The sequence below is a fragment of the Cyanistes caeruleus genome, chromosome 4 (assembly GCF_971803275.1).
Source record: "Cyanistes caeruleus chromosome 4, bCyaCae1.hap1.1, whole genome shotgun sequence".
In the NCBI taxonomy this organism is placed as follows: Eukaryota; Metazoa; Chordata; class Aves; order Passeriformes; family Paridae; genus Cyanistes; species Cyanistes caeruleus.
In genome coordinates, this window is record NC_141704.1 from 74,164,985 (window position 1) to 74,185,752 (window position 20,768).

The following is a 20,768-nucleotide window of genomic DNA, read 5'->3' on the forward strand; positions in this document are numbered from 1 at the left end:
ACTTCATTTTGCCAAGTTTGCCATATAAATCAGAGTGGGTTCCATCACCTTAAGAATGTGTTCACTGTCCTTGTCCTTTAAATTCTGACATTCCATGCTCTGCAGTAAATGCAGTAGAGTATTATTAGTGGAAGCAGAGACTGGGTACAGTTTCCTGAAGACTTGAGAGACCTGAACTACTTTGAAGTCATGGTCAACTTATAAAAAATATATGAAAAGGGACATTAAGAAGTTTTAAATAAAAGGAAAATAATAAGGGGAAAGGAGAATAGCAAGGAAAGAGATGAAGGGTGAGAAAAAGGAAAAGGGCAGAAATGGAAAAGAGGAAGAGGAAATGGGGGGGTAGCAAGAAAGAGAAAAGGAAGAAAATTTGAAATGGAACAGAAAGAAAGAGGAGGAAAGAGGGGGGAGATAGAAAGGCTGGGGAAGTGAATATGCAATCAGAATTCCATTCAAGACAACATAGATCTGTAAAGTTTTAGGTCTCACTTATTTTAATATTTATATTTATCTATTTGGAGATCCTGACTACTCTTTTGTATAGTGTACCACTCTCTTATCCTTTCAAAATGAGTAAACATACTAAGGCACTGCACTGCCTGGGAACATAAAGTCCTTATCAATCACCAAAGGTTTCTTCCTGCTGCAAATACTAGATATCATTTTGATAGCAGAACTTCTGCTGTATAACCTTCAAGAGAATTTAGAATCTTTCTGACTAGCCCAGTGCAACTTACTGCAAGGGAGGAAATCTGTCTGGATTTTTATTACATATTTATACTGCTAAATCTCAGTAATTCTACCTTAAGATTATTTCTTTGACCCTTAGATTGTTGCATGAGCCCCATTCTAACTTCCAGCACAAATACAAATTCCTTTCTCAGTGCTGGAAATTCCATTCCATTTATTTATTATTATTTCCATTATTCCATGGAATCCCTGCTATTTAAATATATTGTTCATAAATTGGTTTCCTTCATATATTTGTCTTCATATACACAAGCAAATACACATACATTTATAGCTTTAGCAAATACCAAGCATTAAAGAAAATACTCCTTGATTAATTCTTAAGTGTGGCCACAAAGCAGAGTTTCAAGAGCAATTGGTTGACGCAAAGATTAAGACTTGGTAAGAAAAAATATAATTCAGACGAGGTGTGGCAAAAAGGAATTAAAAAAACAATTGTCCCAGACTTTCATGTAGGTGGACCATGGCCAGAGGCTCCCCATTTCTACCTCTTCTTCCTCCTCAAAAATCCCAAAACCAAAAAACCTCTTCTGAAATAAAAAAGTACCTTAACAGAAACCAAGACTAATCATGTATTCTTTAGCATGGTTTGACAAGACTATCACATGCTGCTTTCCTTTTCCTGTTAATAAAGTTTGATAGATTTGATTTAAATTGTGTAAATGTTAAAAGCTACTATAGTTGGCATTTCAAGAGGATTCTTCAAAAATTAACCATATAAAGACATGAGACTGGGGGAAGGATGCAGGGAAGTGAGAATTGTAACTGAATCCAGGGTTTACTTTCTCTAGCTCCTACTCATTTTTTTCTCTAGCTCCTACTCATTTTTTTTTTTTCAAATTGTGGGGAGCAATGATCACAGGAAAAATAAGGAAAACAGCAACTGGAATATACTTCTGTGATGAAATGGTCAAGGCAGCATTCACTGGAATACTATAATTCCACATTGTATTGAGGAGGTGTAAAATAATAGTGCAGACCTGGCATAATTATGACAATTGCTACTTCAGTCAAGTATTAATTCTGAGGCTTCTTATGAAGCTTTTTATTTTTAACAGTGAGTAATGCCCCAGACCATACAACTCCTCTGTCTCCATCACCTCTTTAAATCAAAACTGCTGTTAGGACACAGTTTATATTTAGCAATAATAATGTATATAGTCACAGGAATCCATGAATGAACATGGGCAGACAGAGTTTTCCCTACAATCATGCTTGCCTGGGCAAAGTACCTTAATGCAATAGAGCTACATGAAATTCTTGTGCTATGTGTTGCTTGAAAGCCTTTTTTTTTTTCAGCATAGGAAAGATGGCATGTGTAGATAGTTATTTTTCAAATATATCCTCATTAAGACACTATGAGTTATTTGGAAATGGTTTCCCTTCCCTTCCTCACCATCTGCTATCTAAGTATTTCACCTAAACTCCAGGAGACTGAGGCGTAGTGCTGGACAATTTCCCTCTGCTTGAAGGTGTAGATTTCACCCTCTGCCAAATAAAATTTAAAAAATAATAATGATTTTTTTTAAAAATCAGCTTCACCCTGTACATCTGGCTTGAGGATCTTGGCAGAAACTTCATCAGGACACAGCGTTCCAGTAGCCTGCTATTACATTCACAGCAGCTGGAATTGCAGACCCTAATTTGGAGTTATAATGTAATACCATAAAGGCAAATGGTTATTTGGGTTTGATTACAGCCCTTCAGCTTTCACAACATCTGTCCCCACCCACACGGGGCCAGTTTAATCTTACAAAAGTAGGGATAAGCCCTGTTACCTGTATCCTTGTGTCAGGAGACATTTTGCAGGACCTACATTTCTAGATTATGTTCTGGCAATGGTCCTTCTAGATTAATTGCTGTCCCCTTCAAGACTTTACTTTTAACTTCAGTAAGTTGCTTGTAAGTTCTCAGACGGCTCCCCTTCAACCCAGACCTGATCCTTGGCACCACTGCTCCTCTGTGGCCTCAAGGTCCTTTGAACACCCCACCCGTCCAGCACTAGCTCAGTGCTCAGCAGGAGCAGAGAGCACAGTCCTGCAGCATGGGGACCATGTTGAATATGGCACAGCAAGCCCTTCTGATCTCACCAGGACTTTCTTAACAAGGGGCCCTTCAACACTCAAAAAAAAAAAAAAAAAAAAAAGAGTCCAAACATTAAAAGCAAACAAACAACTTCCTTGAAATTTTAATAGCTCAGTTAGTAGTGGTGACAGATGTCAGATTGACAGTGCTGGAGAAGACAGCTTTCAGTGGTGCATGCACAGTTCCTGCTGGGGCACTGGGCACATAGTCCTTTCTGCCTCCTGTACTACCCGCAGACCTCCCCTCATGAATGCAACGTGGTGCTGAAGCCATCACCTGGAGAGACCACCTGGAAGGACAGTGTAATCCCCATGCCAAATTAATGCTTAGGTTATTGGCTGACACTGCCAAGAGAGGTACCAGTCCTGATGGTCTTTTTAATGTAGATACCTGCCACCCACTGAGAGCCAGACTGAGAGACCATCAATTCATAAATTTATTCTATTTATTTTATGACATCACATCAATTAAACTTCTATTCCACAACCTTGGATTGTAGCTGAAAATACCTCCAGGCAATAACTTCACATTTAAATTTTAAAAATTTCGCACTTCATCTGGCTTCTTCTATTCATCCTTCCCCTTCACTAGAGCTCAGAAATGACATACAACAGATGAAGAAGTATGGAAACAAACTGAAAATCACCATTTTAGACACCATCCCAGCAGGTGTGCATGTTTTTCTTGGAATTTATGAGAAGTAGTAAATATTGCTAACTCACCTCTGCCCATCTTGCTGCAAACTGTGGCCAGTTTATAAACACCATCCCATTTCCACTGGTGGCAGTGGACATGGCCATCAGAACCCACTGTGGGAGACTCTAAAGAGCCAACACTTGTAGTATTGCCTCCCACTGAAAGCTGTCTTCTCCAGCACTGTCAATCTGACATCTGTCACCACTACTAACTGAGCTATTAAAATTTCAAGGAAGTTGTTTGTTTGCTTTTAATGTTTGGACTCTTTTTTTTTTTTTTTTTTTTTTTGAGTGTTGAAGGGCCCCTTGTTAAGAAAGTCCTGGTGAGATCAGAAGGGCTTGCTGTGCCATATTCAACATGGTCCCCATGCTGCAGGACTGTGCTCTCTGCTCCTGCTGAGCACTGAGTTAGTGCTGGACGGGTGGGGTGTTCAAAGGACCTTGAGGCCACAGAGGAGCAGTGGTGCCAAGGATCAGGTCTGGGTTGAAGGGGAGCCGTCTGAGAACTTACAAGCAACTTACTGAAGTTAAAAGTAAAGTCTTGAAGGGGACAGCAATTAATCTAGAAGGACCATTGCCAGAACATAATCTAGAAATTATTTAGATTTGTCATTAAAGTTAGGGTTTTTACAATTTTTTTCTGTTTGAATTAGACATCAGCAGAGCAAATCTCATGATAAATTAATGGTTTGGGTCCCTTTCAGTTCAGATGCGAATCACTTGGCCTAAATAAGCAGCCTGTCACTGCTGAATTTCATTAGTCATTTCCTGTCATTAAATTAGATGAGATTAATAAATAGAAACTGAAAGACAGTTGGCCAAATTCAGCCCTCCAGTGAAACTTATCCCCAGACAAAGCTGTGAAGGGAGCCCAGTCATTCACTGTATGTGTTGTGGGGCGTTTCTTGCACATTTTAGAGATTCTCAAGCAGAGTGGGATTGCTTTTCTTAATATCTTCTCTTAATCCCATTTGTCCCAGGTAAGCATCCCAGCCTGACAGAAAGTACTGCTAGACACCAGACAGGTTTTGAAATAAATTGTAAGGGAATCCAGCCCCTCTGAAGCAGAAGTGAGACTAATTAATGACACTTCAATGAGACCTGAATGCACCATAGAGGAGAAAACATCCATGAAGAGAAGCCCCAGGCAGCCCAAACAGCCTTTGAGGCTGTTTTCTCTGTGAGGGGATCCTATTCCCCACGCCCCACTAGTGCCCATCCCTCTGAGGTGCTGACCTGAAGCTGTACCCCAGACCCAGCTCCCCACTCCCCTCTGTGAGATTAGAATCATTTGGTTAAGCAAAGGGAGTGAGAAAAGCTGAAAGAGGAATCAAAATCAGGCTGCAGTTGACATTTTGCACCAAATTTGATCCTGTAGTGCCTGGGCATGGTGAGACAGATGAGACTGTTATTGTAGTGGGAGCTGGCACCAGCCCCTGTATGGAAGTTGCCTAATGCTTTTCATCCTAAGATTCTTTCAATCAATTTTTGAATAACGTTAACACCTCCATTGTTTGTCTTTGAAATCTGGCAGAAGTGGGGATTGCCTGAGGGCAGTCATGCCTTTCATTGATGCTGTTAATAAACTCAAATTTGGACAAGTAACAGAGGTGTTGAAAATCATAATTTTTTCTCTGTATTTTCCAGAACCCAGAGTTATTTTGGCAAGCGGTGAACACCCCCAGAGATCTGATGTATCTGCCTTCATGCTGCACCCTGAATATCTCCCTGAATGGTAATGCCTTGGGCTGGTACAGGCAAAACCCCTCTGCCAGTCCACCAAGAGGACTTAGTGTAATACGCACAGATTACAACAGCCAGTGTGGGGTCATGGAATGGTGGCAGGAAATAAGGAAGGAAGAACAAGTCATAGGGATGAGGTATCTGGAGAGGGGGAGCTGTTAACAAAGAAAGGAGAATTGAATGAAAGGAAGAAGGAGGGTTACAAGCAAATATGTAATAAAGACATCACTTAAAAGTACAATTAAGAACTAGAACTCACTGTACATCTCCCTCTAATGTCCAGTTCACATGGGGAATGATGTTTTGTACTGAACTGAATGACCTCTTTCTGTCTCATGACAGTTGAAAATTGCTTGCATTGTTAGGCCTGGAGGTCAATTGTTATCAATGGGGAACGATAAATGACTGTTTAAAGCAGAGCTTTTTTTTGTAGCATCTATTAATTAAATGCCTGTAACTAACGTGAAATTGCATGCATATAGCTAATGAGAGAAGGCTGATGTTTTAGTTTCCATTGTAAGGCTTCCAAAGGTGGATAACCAAGAAATTCACTATTGCCTACTGTAAGTTGATGTATTATAGACTTCAATGGCGGCAAAACACTATTGTTTTGCACAGGAACCCCGTGTCTATCTGAAAAATGAGGCAGTTCCTGATCCTCCTGAAGATGTGACAACTTGAACTAAATACACCAAATTAATCTGGACCTAATACACCAAATGTTGGAGAAAAAAAGAGGGGGGGAGGGGGGGAGGGGGGAGGAGGAAGGGAAAACCAGCACACTACCTAAGGTCAGGCACATGGTCATAATTCCCTTCATTTATTTTTGTGCTTGAAATAGACCCTCAGAGCAGCAGCAGAGAGCAATGGGAAAGCAAGTGAGCCATGCAAGGTTACCAGAAAGCAGTGAACTGAGATTCTGAGACATCAGCGAACTGAGGTCTTATTGCTGCTGGAAGGTGGAAGTGACAGCAAACCCACAAGACAGCATGAAGAAAAGCCTGTGCTTAAGGAAATGGGAAGCAGAGTTGCAATCTGGTCTGCTCTGGATTAGGCAAAGCTGCATCACAGCACAGCCCTGGGGACAGACACCCACCTCCTGCTCAAGAGTGTTTCTGCATCCTTTGTCTTCCCAGCATCCCAAGAAGTGCTGCGGTTGTGCTGGGAGTGCTCCCAGCACTATGGCACACAGTGCTTGTCTTCAAACCTCAGGAGTTGCAGGCCTGAGCTGTGTTTGTGCCGGCAGTGCTGATATAACACTAATTGCCTGCTACATCAAGCTGGGCTGAGGCCACTTAGGTGTGGTTACAGAAAGGTTTTGCAGTTGTTCAGCAGAAGCTGAGCTCAAAACACTCCAACAAGGCAGGAGTAAGAGCAGACTGCTTTGGCAGGGGAAAGGAAAACACAATTACCGTGGTTTCTGTGTAATCAGAAGACCCATTTGTGTAAAAATCTCAAACTCAGCATATTGGAGAAGCAGATATTCAAAGGCCATCTTGTGGGGATTTCTGAACTTCCATGATCCATCTGACAAAAGGGAAAAATTCTGCAAAGAAGGGCCTGGAAATTTGCAATTCCCATTCTGGCTGACACTATTAGGATTACCTCTGAGATTACTGTTTACTGACTTTCCAGCAATGCCTATGGATCAATTATTTCAAGACAATGTTCCAAACCTTTTCCCAAGAAGCCTTGTTAATGTAAGCTTCCTTAACTACTCTTTTGGTCAGTATATGCCAAAAAAAGGCTATGTAAATATTTGAGGAGGTAGAGGAAAGCTCTTTTGATACCTAAAATTCCACAATTCCTGTAAGTAGACTAGGCAAAAATAATGTTCATGTCCCACTCAATCTTCTCTCAAGGTACTGCATTTAATTTTACTGCAGCTTTTGAAGAGTGTTGTGTTCTCTTCCTGTGTGCATTTTCATGAAATATTATTGAGTACTGACATGCTCTGTTGAAATGCCTTTTGATACCATTCCATTTTAACAATGAATAAAGTTATAGTATCTGGGGGGTATGTAGAGCCACCAAAGCTAATGGAAGTAATTCTTTAGGCTTTAGAGCAAACTCATGTTAAGGTCTCCAAGTTATATTTAAAGTCTGTATATGGTATTTGGGAAGGCCTTAGAAGAAAGATACTCCATAAAAAAGAAAAACCATAGTAAGTTGTAGGTGTTCCTACAGGATACATTATTCTTCAAGAATAGAATGAATAATGTAGAATTTTGTACAACAAATTTTTTTAAACCTGCACACACTTTGTTAAAACACCCATTCATCACAGTTTCAAATCCTAAAAAGACAGTAATTTTAATGATTTGTAATTAATAGTTTCCTGCTTTACTTTTAGCAGTCAGAGCATAGTGGGAGAACTGAATCAGTAATGACATGGAAATAATGTTCAAATAAATATATTTAACTTTAAGGAAAGGGCTTGTTCTTATCTGCTTAAAAGGAGAATGATTAATACTTCAGCTATTGTTTAAATACCTAAAGGGCATCAACTGCAATTTTCCCATTAAAACTAGCACTGACTCAGCGTGTGGTTGCATGAGGTGTTTCTTATTGGATGTGTCAACTGAAAAGGAGCTTGCTGCAACTGCAGCCCAGCTCTGAAGTCAGAGCAAATGGAAAGAGGCACGTAGTCAGAGCCTGATGGTGCTGAGAAAAACATGGTAAAAATAGATTTATTTTTCTGTCAGTCTGCTTCACCATTAAATACCAGTTTGGTTTTAAGGTTTTATTGTTTAATCCTGCATTACAGTCACACCTGTTAGTCTTCTCACTTACCAGTGCTATGCACTGCTGCTAGGTGTGTGGTATCTGAGAGAAACCAGGAAAAACTCACAATGGATGCTTTCTAGGTGCAGACGGGCAGTTTACACAAGTACAGTTTAGAATTTTGGATCGTAAAAGTTCATTTCAAGTGGATTTGACTGAGAGAAAGGACGTTCAGCTCCCTCCAGTACACATTGGTTGCTGTGGTAAATGTTTCCTTACCACAAGATGCAGTCCCAGACATGAGGTTTCATAACCCTTTGCCAACCCTTTCTCACTAACCAGATCAGTCCTGGGCCCTCTCCTTCTCTATGTATTTTTAATCTTTGATCTTCAGTTGCTTAAAACTCTCACAAACCATTCCCCTTCAGGAAGAAACACCCTGTTCCCACTTTTTACTACTAGAGAATTTCCTCCCTATCTGAGTTTCAGTCTGAGCAAATCTCATTTATGTGTATCTGCACTCTGAACTCATACACCTCCCATCCGTTCCAAGGAAGGTCTTGCACTCATACAGCTAAAACCCACATCCCAAGCTGTACCTTTTGCACATGGGCACATGGAAAGGTTCCTGACTCTCCTGCTGATGTAAATAATGGCATCAAATAATAGCATTATAGCTGCAGTTGTAGCTACAGATTTCAAAAGGCATCTCATGGAGGTGGTGTACCTGATATTCACCCTCAGGAGACAGAAGCTGGGAATAAAAGCATAACATGAATTGAGCAATATTCTTTCAGATTCACGAAAATGGCATGAGCATAAACACCATACCTTGATTATTTACCTCCAAGAGGGCCTTCCTAGACAGATGAGTTTCCTGTTACATCCCAGACTTATTATTGTTTGCAAATAGATAGATCTATATAAAAATATGTATATAAAGTACGTAACAAGTATAAGCATATGTACACATATATCCATGTATACTATCCACATGCAAAATACATAATAAACATATTTTTTCCATTACATTTAAAGCACAGCCCATCTAGACCCATGTATATATGACAAATCACATTTTCTTTTCCTATGTAACAATTTCATAAATGCAGAGGATTAGGACTGAGCACCCTTTAGCAGAGGATTCCATTCCATGCCCAGATTTCCCTGAGATAAGTGGGCTTCTCAAGAAAGCAGAGCTTTCCTGCAGAAAGAGACAGATTAAAATGCTGAACATGACTTTTTTTTCTCCTCTAGCCAGACCACAAAACCCTTTCTCAAGGAAAAATGACCTCATATTTTATTAACCCCAGCACAAAGTGAATGAGCTCATACACACACACACACACACACACATGCGCGCGCACACACACACACACGTATATGCACACATGCACACATGTGAACATGCACATACACATGCAACTACACACCCAAGAAAAAAATGAAAGACAGACTTCTAAAAACAGGACTGCCATTGAAAAGTTAGTAAATACAAATTCTGGAATCTACATTCCTTATAAAGGTAATGGCTGACAATGGCCCTTCTAGAGCTTTGAAAATTACATGAGGAATTTTCAGACATATTTTGTACTTTTCTATTTTCTTTGCCTTCTCTTTTTTGCATCTAACAGGCAAATAAGTAAAAAATCCATGTTTGTCTTCTCTTTGGATTGCTTAGAGGGGAAAAGCAATCTGAGATTTTCTTTAAAGTACTCCCTTAGGATAGAATGAGCAGAAACCCTGTGGGACCAGAAGCACTAAATCTGCACACAAAGCTTGCAAAACAGCAGTGAGTAGCTGTACATTGCCACAGAAGTGAAATCCTATAGAAGTATGAGGAAAAGCAAGCTGAGTTCTGCATATTCTTTCAAGATGTATTTGCACGCTACTGAATAGTTTTCTAATTCTGATTATTAGTCCTTTGTTAATTATGACACAGTAGAAGTGGGCATAACTCTGTTGAGAAAAACAAATTAAAGAAAGGCTTCCACAAGAAGAGAAAGGAAAGGGACTACAACTTCCCTGCTGGAAAAAGAGATGACAGAAGAGAAATATATTAGCATCTACAAAATTCTGAATGGCAAAGAGAAGATGAGCAGAAAATTACTGTTGTCTTTTTCTCATGACATAAAAATGAAGGAGAATTCAGTTCCCACTATATGAAAAACAAACAAAAGGAAGTACTTTTTCACACCACATAATAATTAAACTGTGGAAGCCACAGGATGTTGTGGAGGCCAGCACTTTAACCAAGTCCAGAAAAGGTTTGAGTAAAAGTCAGGAGGAATAAGTTATATTGGTGGTGCAATGCATTTACCAGTCCATCTCTAAATCAGCAATTATTGAGAGACAGGAGAATTTAACTGGGAGATGACTCACTTTATATTAATGTCTGTGTCTGCTCAACAGGAAATCCAAAGGATTAGCTGCACCTTGGTGCTGCACCTTGATTCTGATTTAACAGGGTGACTTTCAGGCTCTCTGAAGATATTAAATGTCAAGGTTGGTCTAGGTGTAGGTCCTATGACATAATGCACGTACACAGAGAACTACTATACACATTTGCCTTTTATTTTCATGGAAATGTAATTCCCACAAATTGGTGCAGGCATGAAGGGAACACACATGTTAATGTGAAAACAAAAATACATATGAAACAGAGTCATTTTTCCCCTTAATCTCTATGCAGTCTTACACTTGGCTTGCTTTTGGTCCGTGCTCCTGTTTTAGAGTGTGAATGCTGATTTTAAAAAGAGTTCTTGCAGGCATATGCTCAGTGTGGTTTCTAGCATTGATTTCATAACCATAACATAATCAAAGAGTTGGATTTTTTATAAAATTAAGGAATATATGGTGAAGTCTGATGCAGGGATGTGTGATTTCAATGTTCATTAAAGAAGCTAACACTGTCTGAGGCCAGGAGAGCATCAGATGTTTTCCATGTAGGCCTGCAATGCCTTTCAATCCTTAGGCAGGCTCCAGCCCTTTTCATATTTTAGCTTCTGCTGTGCTTGGTTCTGAAATGTAACAACTCAGCAACCTGTTCTTACCTTGAGCACGTGGGTCTCCCTCTCCTGGTATGTTTGTAGTCTTAATGTGCTTTTGTCTTCTGGTGGGTCCCATGCACAAATCTAGCTTACAGCACAGTTTTTGTTCCTCTTTTCCCCTTTCCTTCAAAGTATGGATATTATAGCACCTGTATCTTTGTTATTGATTAGGTATCAAGGTGAAGAAACCAAATTCCTGTAATCTTGCATGGGATATTAGCTTGACTCTCGTAAGATGAAAAGCCAGTCAGGGCAAAACTGAAAGGGCATGCCAATGTCCCAAGCTCATGGTTCATTCCTAACAAATCCTACTGCAGTTTTCTTAGGATTGCCCTAGATTTTCAAAGACCAACATTATTTCTGGAGTGCAGACTATCTAAGCAAGGATTCTATATGAAAACCGGGAGTGATAAGTGGTAATTTTTAAATTAGTTTCCTTGAATTTCTGGAAGTGGACCTTGTTTATGATCTTCCCATTTGCATTGTTATTTGAAATGTTGCGAGGTTTTCTGCCAGCCTGTATTCCATAATAACTTCTCATATTTAAAACATTTAAAACATGCTACACTCTTGACATGTTAAGAAGTATCTCAGCCCAGTACAATATTTGGCTTTCAAATTTTTATTTTGCAGCAAGAGGATCAACAGTCTTGATCAGCAAAAGCAACTTTGGTTATTATAGTTCAGACATGAACTTGGCTTTCTAATACCAGAGAAATACAAGAGCCTCCTGTCATGCTCTTAATGTTAGCATGCTCGAATGATTCATGTCTTATGTCAGCAGCTCAAACGATACATCTCCAAACACTTTACATTACTTTGCAAAAGGGTAGTCACATAGAAATCCTAGGGAAAAAATGTTCTTAACTTCTAAATTCATAAATTCTAATAATAAATAGATTTCTGGTTACAGGCATTTGTGCAGTCATTTTCTCTCATCCTCCCTCTTATTCTGTCATACCATGACTGAGGATTCTGTTATTGCTTGAGGAAAAAAAATGAAATTGAATAATATATCCATATACTGTTGCCCTGTTGCAACTAAATGAACTTCCTGAGCCTGAAAATATGGCATGCTTCTGATTAGTGAAGAAACCATCTCAATAGACTTCTTTTTTATAGCTAAGAATTTGCTGTACCTTACTGTGACCCTTGCTATATTTCCTATCATTACTAAATAGCTGTTTTTATTAAATAATCAACTTGTTAACAATGTTGTAAATAATAATTAAATTATTTCTCTTTCAGGATTTAAGTAGATACAGCTTCATGCTTTAAAACAGCCTCCATTACAGAAATAAGCTATTATAGATGATAAATAAAACCAGATTTCAACTGCCAAAGTGAAAAAGAGTCTTGGGGAAAACTGTTTCCAATCGCAGCACCACAATAATGCTGTCTGTGCTGTAGTACACTTGGGGAGACAGAGAGCTTTTGAAGTAAAGCAAAGATTGACATTCACATTGGTTTTGTTAATCTTCCAATAAAATATATAATTTCATTTTTTATTCTGATAAGGCCAGCTCCACTGTTACTGCTCATTTCAGTAAGCAGTCGTTCATTGTCTTTCTCACATCATTGAAGATGGAGCTTATCTGTTCTGTGGTGGTATAAGTAGAATAAAAAATACATTACCATGGAAAAGATAGCAAAATTAACAAGATAATATAAATACATCTAATTTACATTATGACCAAGCACTGTATTCACATGACTCATCAGAATATCATGAAACCTATAGTGAAACTTCTATGAAAGAGACTGGGAAAAAAACCCCAGTATTCCTTCACACAGCAGTGATTTTATGGAACTTTGTATATGGAAATTTTGGGATTTAAAGGTGTGATTACATTACTTATAATGTGCATCCAGCAAGGCCCTGGAAACAATGAGAGAAATTCAGAAAAACTTAATCTATGTCCCCACGTCAGTATTATTGGGGAACCTTCTAGTATTGAGGGTGAATTAAGCAATTATCTTTAACTGGGATTTGAGAGAATGGTTTCAGGTCAGTGAACTGGCTGACGTGGTTTGGTTCTTTGGAGAAACTTGAAAGACTTGATACCTTCTGTGTGAATTACTTCAGCAGGTAATGTAAAACTTGAGATGTTTCTAAAGTAGCTCTGATAACAGAGGGTAGTGATTGAACTGTACACAAAAATAAAAAATCCAGCATGGAAAAATTTGGGAATCAGAGTATAAACCAACTGTAGGAGGTAAACTTATTACAAAAGAGAGACATCCAGAAAAGGCAATGACAGACTTGAGAGATTAAAAAAAAAAAAAAAAAAACAGAGAAAATATCTACTTTTCATACTAAGGTGAAAGTTCAGGAAGAGGAAGACTCAAATATGCTGTGTTGTAACCCAACTGAAGTTGACTGAGGCTCATATAAGAGTTTTAGTTCCAGCAGAATGACTTACCTGTGAACTTTGCAATTGGGAAAACATTTGTCTTTTACCAATGGGATGAAATAAGACAAAGTCACAACATTGTTTTAAACATGTCGTAGTTATTCCTGTCTTTAAGTAACCCATACTTGCCAACATTCCCATTTCCTTCCCCCTGCAAAGGAGGTTGTGTGACTTTTGCAACACCTAAGGAAAAAAAGAACAAGTCCTAGAATTCTTCTCACTAATATTATTCACAGCTGTCTCTAGTTTGACTTCTAGCCTCTTCTTTTGGCTAATGCAGCTCTCAGATAAGTTTCCAATCTCTTTCTCTTGGCTAAGTCTCAAATCTCCTCCATCCATATCCTCATAAACTGCTCATTTCTTCTGTTCAGCAGAATTTTAAATTTAAAATTTCACTTTTCACCTGTTTAAATTTCACTTTGCACTGGGCACTGAGTTTTATTACATTCTTATACATCTCCATTTAGAACCATATCCAGATGATCTTTCCTTCTTTCCCACTTTCCTTTCCTTGGGATTTTCTTTTCACTGTGCTGTCATTAACCCTTCCTTTGTGATTGTTGTGTTTGCGTTACTATAAGAGATAAAACTTCACTATGGACTGAGACCCACAGTATGAGGCACAGGACCTTTATTCACTCTCAAACTGCCTTTAGAACGATGATACATGAAACTGCCTCCATCCAGTTCCATCCTTCATTCCATCTCTCACTTGTATGGTCTTGAACTTCAGCTTAACATGGTTAAATTCTCAGCTGAGCTCCAAATCCACACACTACTTTTATTCTTTCTGCCTGCTGATAAGAGTCTTAACAAACATGCAATCTCTTGGGTGATGGACTTTCATTTTGGTGGTGGGGAAGGGGGTTTTGAGGCATTTTTTTTCTTTCAACACTTGTTCTATACTCCAATATTTTCCTCTTTCAACATCTTCAGAAGATATCTTGAATGCAAAAGGTTTCACCAGAGTGCTTCACCCCTGAATCTTAACCCTCAGCCACTGCAAATTATTTATCAACCAGTCTGTTAAAGTAATTGCCCAAATCATTATTTTTCCTAGTTATTTCAGTCCTGCAATTTATGTAACTCATGGTCTTCGGTTTCCTCCACTTTCTTTTCCAAAATGGCAAACAAATAACCCCTCAATAAACAACAAACAAACAAATCCAAATAATAAAAAAAATTACCTTTTATCCCTCCTTTTAGGTTCTTTCACAACTGAACGTGGCCTTACCTGGCTGTTCAGTTCTTTCTATATTCACGTGTTCACACTAATAGCACTTCTCACTTTCCCTGTCTGGTCATCCACATCAATCCCTTTTAACTGTATCCCTTATACCATTAAACCATTTCTGTGTACACCTTTAAATTTCGCATGAAACTTTACCTGCCTTGATTTACAGACAGCAGGCTGAACTGATACAAAGCTAACTGAAGTGGATTTGGGATTACTGTTGTCCCTTTTTTGCTTGTTTTGCTCACCCATTTCAACTTGTTCTTAAAGTGGGTTGTTGAGCAGAAGGTATTTTTGTGGCACAGGACTCCATACAGCACCAAGTACAGCAGAGTCCTTTGGCTCACAGGCAGCCTGGAGATGTTTTCTATTGTGCAATATTCTATAGAATACACAGGGGATCTCAGAGGCTTGGCAAAACTTAAAAATATTGTCTTCATTCAGCTTTTGTGTGTTTATGGCAAAAGGCACTGAAGTTTAACAAAGGTGTTATTTTGTGCATTCTTACACTCACTTTTTTTTCTTTTTTTTTCAGTAAATGTATTTTGAGGAGCAACAAGTAAACAGCTTATACAAGCCTGAACCTGAAGCTGAGCACCTGCACCTCAAATAAGATCATCATTGTTTGAGTAAGGTTTAAACAATTTAGTACAAATTTGCTTTCCTGTAGGTGTTGACAAGCACATCATCACTAGTTACTAATGAGTACAGGATTCCAGAGGTCTGCACAGATATCCCTCTCCTCCTCAGACTGTGCATGTGTCCCTCAAAACAAAGTATTTCACAAACAAGCACCTGGAGACCTTGATTAAAAACCACCTGCTCTGAAGCTCTTGGGAAGACAGATTGCACAGTGTGCAGGTGGCCTCCACAGCGGAGTTTGCTGATATTTCTGATAGCTGGAGTCACTGAAAGAAAGTTTGCTTCCCTTCCTCCCACACACATACCCAGCCCTTTATGCTGGTTGGCCTCATGAAAGGAGTTTATGAGTGTGCCCACAAAGAGCCTGACAGAATCTGACTGCAATGACAGAAGTGATGAGTCTGACAAAGCCTGGCTTTGTGACGGGACAGGCCTTTCTTATCACCAATTACCTTTTGGCCTGATACTGCAGAAATAGTGATATTTGGTGAAAGCAGGACAAAAGCATCCCAGGAATAATCAGTGATAAGCAACCATTTGAGAAGCTTCACCACATATTGCATAATTTTCTCGTATTCATTCCTGTGACTCCGTAGATGGTTAATGAAAAAACATACAGATGTAATGAGACCTTGCATACCACTCCCTGAGTCCTTCAAGCTCTTTAGACAAATGGGATCTCTCAACTTTAATGTCATTTTTTTCTGGTCTGCTGGTCTTGGCACAAGGTTCTTTTGGGAGTTTCAGTGCAGTGCTTTCAAAGATGGAGCACAAGAAAGTGAGGGGGAGTTCTTCTGGGCCTGAGCTCATGTGAGGAATTTCTGCAGTGCCTTGGGTCTGAAAGATTTTCTGAAAAGGACTGGAATAGCCACACACCCTGAATCAATTAACTCTTTGTGGAAAGCCCAGAAGCCTTTTCTATCCATGTGTACATATAATTTCAAAACTGATACATCACTCACAGCTGAAGCGAGGAGCTCACCACTCCTGCAGCTGATTCAGGGGTCTGTCTGACCCCCAGCTGCCACAGGCTTCCCGGATAGGGGTCCTACAAGGAACAGCCATCCAGAGGTCTCAGGCAGTTTCCAGTTGGAGTAACCCCGATGAGCCTGAGGTTTCAAGTGATTAGATCTTTTAGATGTGATTTCAACTCCTGTAGCGACTAGCTCAGCTCAGCTCAGCTCAGCTTATGAGTTACCCCCCCCGACACATGGACAAGAGATGGAAGGCTGTGTAGCATTCCACAGAGTCCTTTATGGGCAGGCTTCAGCAGTGGGGGCAGTGACGGTCTTCCCCTGAACTGAGCAAAAGCTGGGTTTTTATAGGGAAGGGGAGAATTGGGAAAAGTACTGAGGTAAAAGACCAAGGTAAAATGACCAATAGTTTACAAGGAGATAACATGTGGTCCTGAAGCAGGAAGGGCTCCACAGCTTGGTCACCATGACTAAGTAGTTTTGTTTTATCCTATGGAACAGATCTCCAAGGTGGAAGCCTTTCAGAGGACTTGCCTCCCTCCACATACCACATTTCCATGCCCAGCTACAGCCCTTTGCCAAAAGCAAAGTGAAGCAGAGACACCAGGATCTTTTATGCCTACTTGTCTTGCTGCAGAAGCAAGGCTTATTCAAGATGGCAATTTGACTTAATCAGACAACAAGGGCAACACTTCCACAGGACAAAGATGGGAAACCACTTAAAGATGGTGTTTCTAACCTGGTAAACTACAAAGCAGTAGAGAAACCCAAGTATTTCCAATACAGTAGAATCCAAGCTGCTGCTGTTCAATCTGCAGGTTGAAGCAATGACTACGGCCTGCTTATGTCAAGGTGTGTGTTACAACCTTGGATCTCAGTCTCAAGGGCTTGGGAAATCAATAAGAGCAGCAGAACCCAGGAAGTCTGCCTATAAATGTCCAGTCCTGCCCAGAGCCAGAACTCTTTTAGGCACATTTTCACTTCCATCTCCAACATGCAAAGAAATTTCTTCAAGCATCTGGAAAAAATAAATTCCTAACAAACAGAAAACAGCTTCTAGAGAGCACCATTTCTAGGTCAGACCAAACACACAGAGTAATATTTCTGATTTTAAGAGAGATGAATTCTGGAGGTGAAGGAGCAATTAACTTAATCTCAGTATAAGGCAAGTTGTTAAAAGAAGCATTTTCATTATCTTGGGATAAACAAGTAATAACAAATAACTTTTATAGTTCATCCTTATTTATTTCTTCAGGTTAATTGAATTTCAAATTTGATAATCTAGTAAATTTAGAACCCTAACCTGCAAGGGGTAATTGAAACTCCTAAAAAATATGCTTGCTCACATCTCCTGCTGTCCAAGCTTGACTGTGTCATGGGCAACTCTCCAGGCTGCATTTCACTATGCAAGGCCTGATTAAAGCAAGTGAGGTGACCATTCCACTTTGCTTATTGCAGCCTAGGGTTTACAACCTATGGGACATCATGTCTGGAAAAGAAACCACACTGAGATTAAAGGACATTCCATATTTAGAGAAGGGATGGCTACATAAGATGCTGACCACCATCCAAATGAAGTGAACAAAGAAAAGTAGTCTGGCTTCAGTGAGAGCTGGACCGGATCCCATGACTTATGGGAAGAGTTTAAAGATGCAGTTTGTTCAGTGAGAGTTAGAGATATGAAAGCAGATAATTAATGTGGTGTGGAAGAAGAGAATACAGGATCATTTTACTTGCATAGGTGCAAAGGAAGGAGGAAAGTACATCTGAGTCAAAGCAGAGGATGCATGCAACTGTTGCAGTCATCTGTACTTTTTAAAACAAACAGCAAGAAGCAGAAAAATTCCCAGAAGGCAGACTAGAAATTACAAAAAATAATTAGATTAACAAAACCAAAATGTATAAAACAAAGATATGTACATCAGGAATGTTAGCTAATAAAGGCTGTGCTCAAGGCAGAGCTTGTTACAGTACATTGCTGCCCAGAATCACAGACATAACTTCAAGCTTCACACAAACCAGTTATTTCCATCAGTGTAGAAAGGCAGTCGACCTTCTTATCTGGGAAGTCAAATGAGCCTGGATGATACAAACTACAACTTTCTCTTGTGTCCCATAAGCTAAAGGAATAGAAATGATTGAGCAAAACCTTATCCAAGGAAAGCACACCCCAACTCTACTAGCCTTGTGTGGCTATGGGGAAGGACAGAGTCCTCCTTTTTTGACCAAATAATATGCAAAAATAAAGATAAAGAAAGTATGTCTTAACCACACCAGCCTTGTATACCATCAGAGAAGGAGACTTATTCCTTTTTCCTAGCTTACCCCTTCTTTTCTCAGCTTATGATTCCTTCCATTGTTGTAGGATGGCTGGCTGGACTTCTTGTTTAACTGAAAAATCCCAGAATAACTATTCACAATAACTGTTAGATGGGAATTTTTCCTTTACTAAGCATTCTGTTTTCACCCATTGGAAAATATCAATTCATCACAAATGTAATCAGAAAGGGCTTTAGGTCTGGGATGAGAGGGAACTGAGAGAAACTGAGAGTCCAGGGATTAGGACTCTGAATAAGAGAAGGGAAGGACTTGACCTCCGGTGTCCCACATCCCGGATGAGTACATTAACGACTAAGCTATTGCAAAACAGAAGTTGAGTCTGTCTCGTCTCAGAAAAGTGTCTAAAGGGATGGATTTTGTTCTAACATAGCACAAAACCAAATTGCAAATCATCCCTCCCCCCCGCTCACTTCTTTAAATAGGATTCTTGTTCTCCAGCCAGCCCAGCTTGGTATTAGTTTTTTGTGAGTTAAACAGACCAGACACTTTTTTTCCTGTTTGCATTTGATAGATATTCAGCAAAAGGGGAAAAAGAAAAAAAAAAAATAGAGTTCAATCTATCTTAAATATATTTCAAACTGAAATAAAGACCAGACCTAGCCGAAGAGTCAACGCAGGAGCTTAAGGCCACGGCCGCACCACCATGGACAGCGCCCTGCGGATGGAGCCCGGCCATGCTCCGCCGGCCGCGGCACCGGCGCCGCCGGGCGTTGCGGGGCAGCGGCAGTCCCGGGGACTCATCACTGTCTCCTCGCCCTCAAATCTGAAAATTACTCCTTTCGCTGGATCCAAGTCTGCTGTATTCTAGGAACCAGACAGATGATTTGGCAAAGCTCTTCTCAGTTCTACGCAGCTTTTTGTATTTTTGCTTCACCCCCTCCCCGCCCCGCCCGCCCTTTCTCAAGTGCATTAAATTAAATGCATATTGTCTAAATAAGTGGCGCGTTGTGTCAATGGCTGAGCTGGAGGAGATCCGCCCGCCCCTCGAGTGCGAGAGGTGGCTCTGTTCTGCTACTCTATCACTGTTTAATAAAGGAGATTACTGTGCTCTCATGGAGCGCCACGGAACGTCTGGGGCTTGCTGATGGGGAGGGGAAAAGCGGGTATCTTTTTCTCCCTGAGCAATCCTTTCGCTCAATCCGAAGATGACACCATGTCAGGCGTGGAAAAAGGAGTTTCTCATCCCCGACGGCCACCGGGGAGTCAGAGGAGAGGAAAGCACCCTTCATGAGAAATGGGCACTGCAGAGCACAGCTGGTCTAGGTCGTGGGCAAGAATGAGTGTGTGTGTTAGAAAGTCTGCCTCAATCTGCGAGTGGTCGTGTCTGCTACCAATTGCACACAGCCTTGTCCTCAAGCCCACCCTGGCAGCCTTGGAAAAATATTCTGGGGCTTCTCACCTCACCTGCAGAGAGCTGCGCTCGCCGGCTTTTAACCTCGCTGGATCAGAGAGGTTGAGCAAGTCAGGGGATTTCTGGCTCTCGCAGGACGAGTCCAGCAATCACTGTGGTGCTGCTCCCTTCCCTTCCCCGCCAGGCTCTCCAGCAGTCAGCACGCCTGTGGTGGTTTTTTTTGGTTTTGTTGGTTTGGGTTGTTTTTGGGGTTTTTTGTTGAATTATTTTGTTGAACTATTTTTTCCACCCTGGGAAGACTGGGGAGGTTAAACTCCCCGTCTGAACCGAAGCCCTGGACGAGTGCAACTGAGGTTATAGAAATCCGGGAGAGGAAATTACGAAAATGCTTTATTGTGAATATAACAAGAGGGAAGAGGGAGAGGCGGAACTTTACAGAGGTGAAGGATGGGAAGTTTGCGGAGCTGAGGATTTAGTCCTTCTCCGAGCGCCGGGCGCCAGTTTAGTCATTATTTCCCTATGCCTCCCCGAGGCTGCAAGGGCACCTCCTCCCCAAAGAGGTGAACCCGTCCCACTTGCTGGCTTTTGTTTAGCTCCTGAGTGGCTTCTGGGGGGAGCCCGGTCACACACCCGCCCGCAGCCCCTGGCCCTATTCCCCGCCCGGGAATTACGTGCCAAACCTGGAAAAGGGATTTTTCTTTCTAGCCAAGCGCCCAAGTCAACTTCCTCGTAGGAAAGCTGATTTATGCCTGTTTATACGTATGGA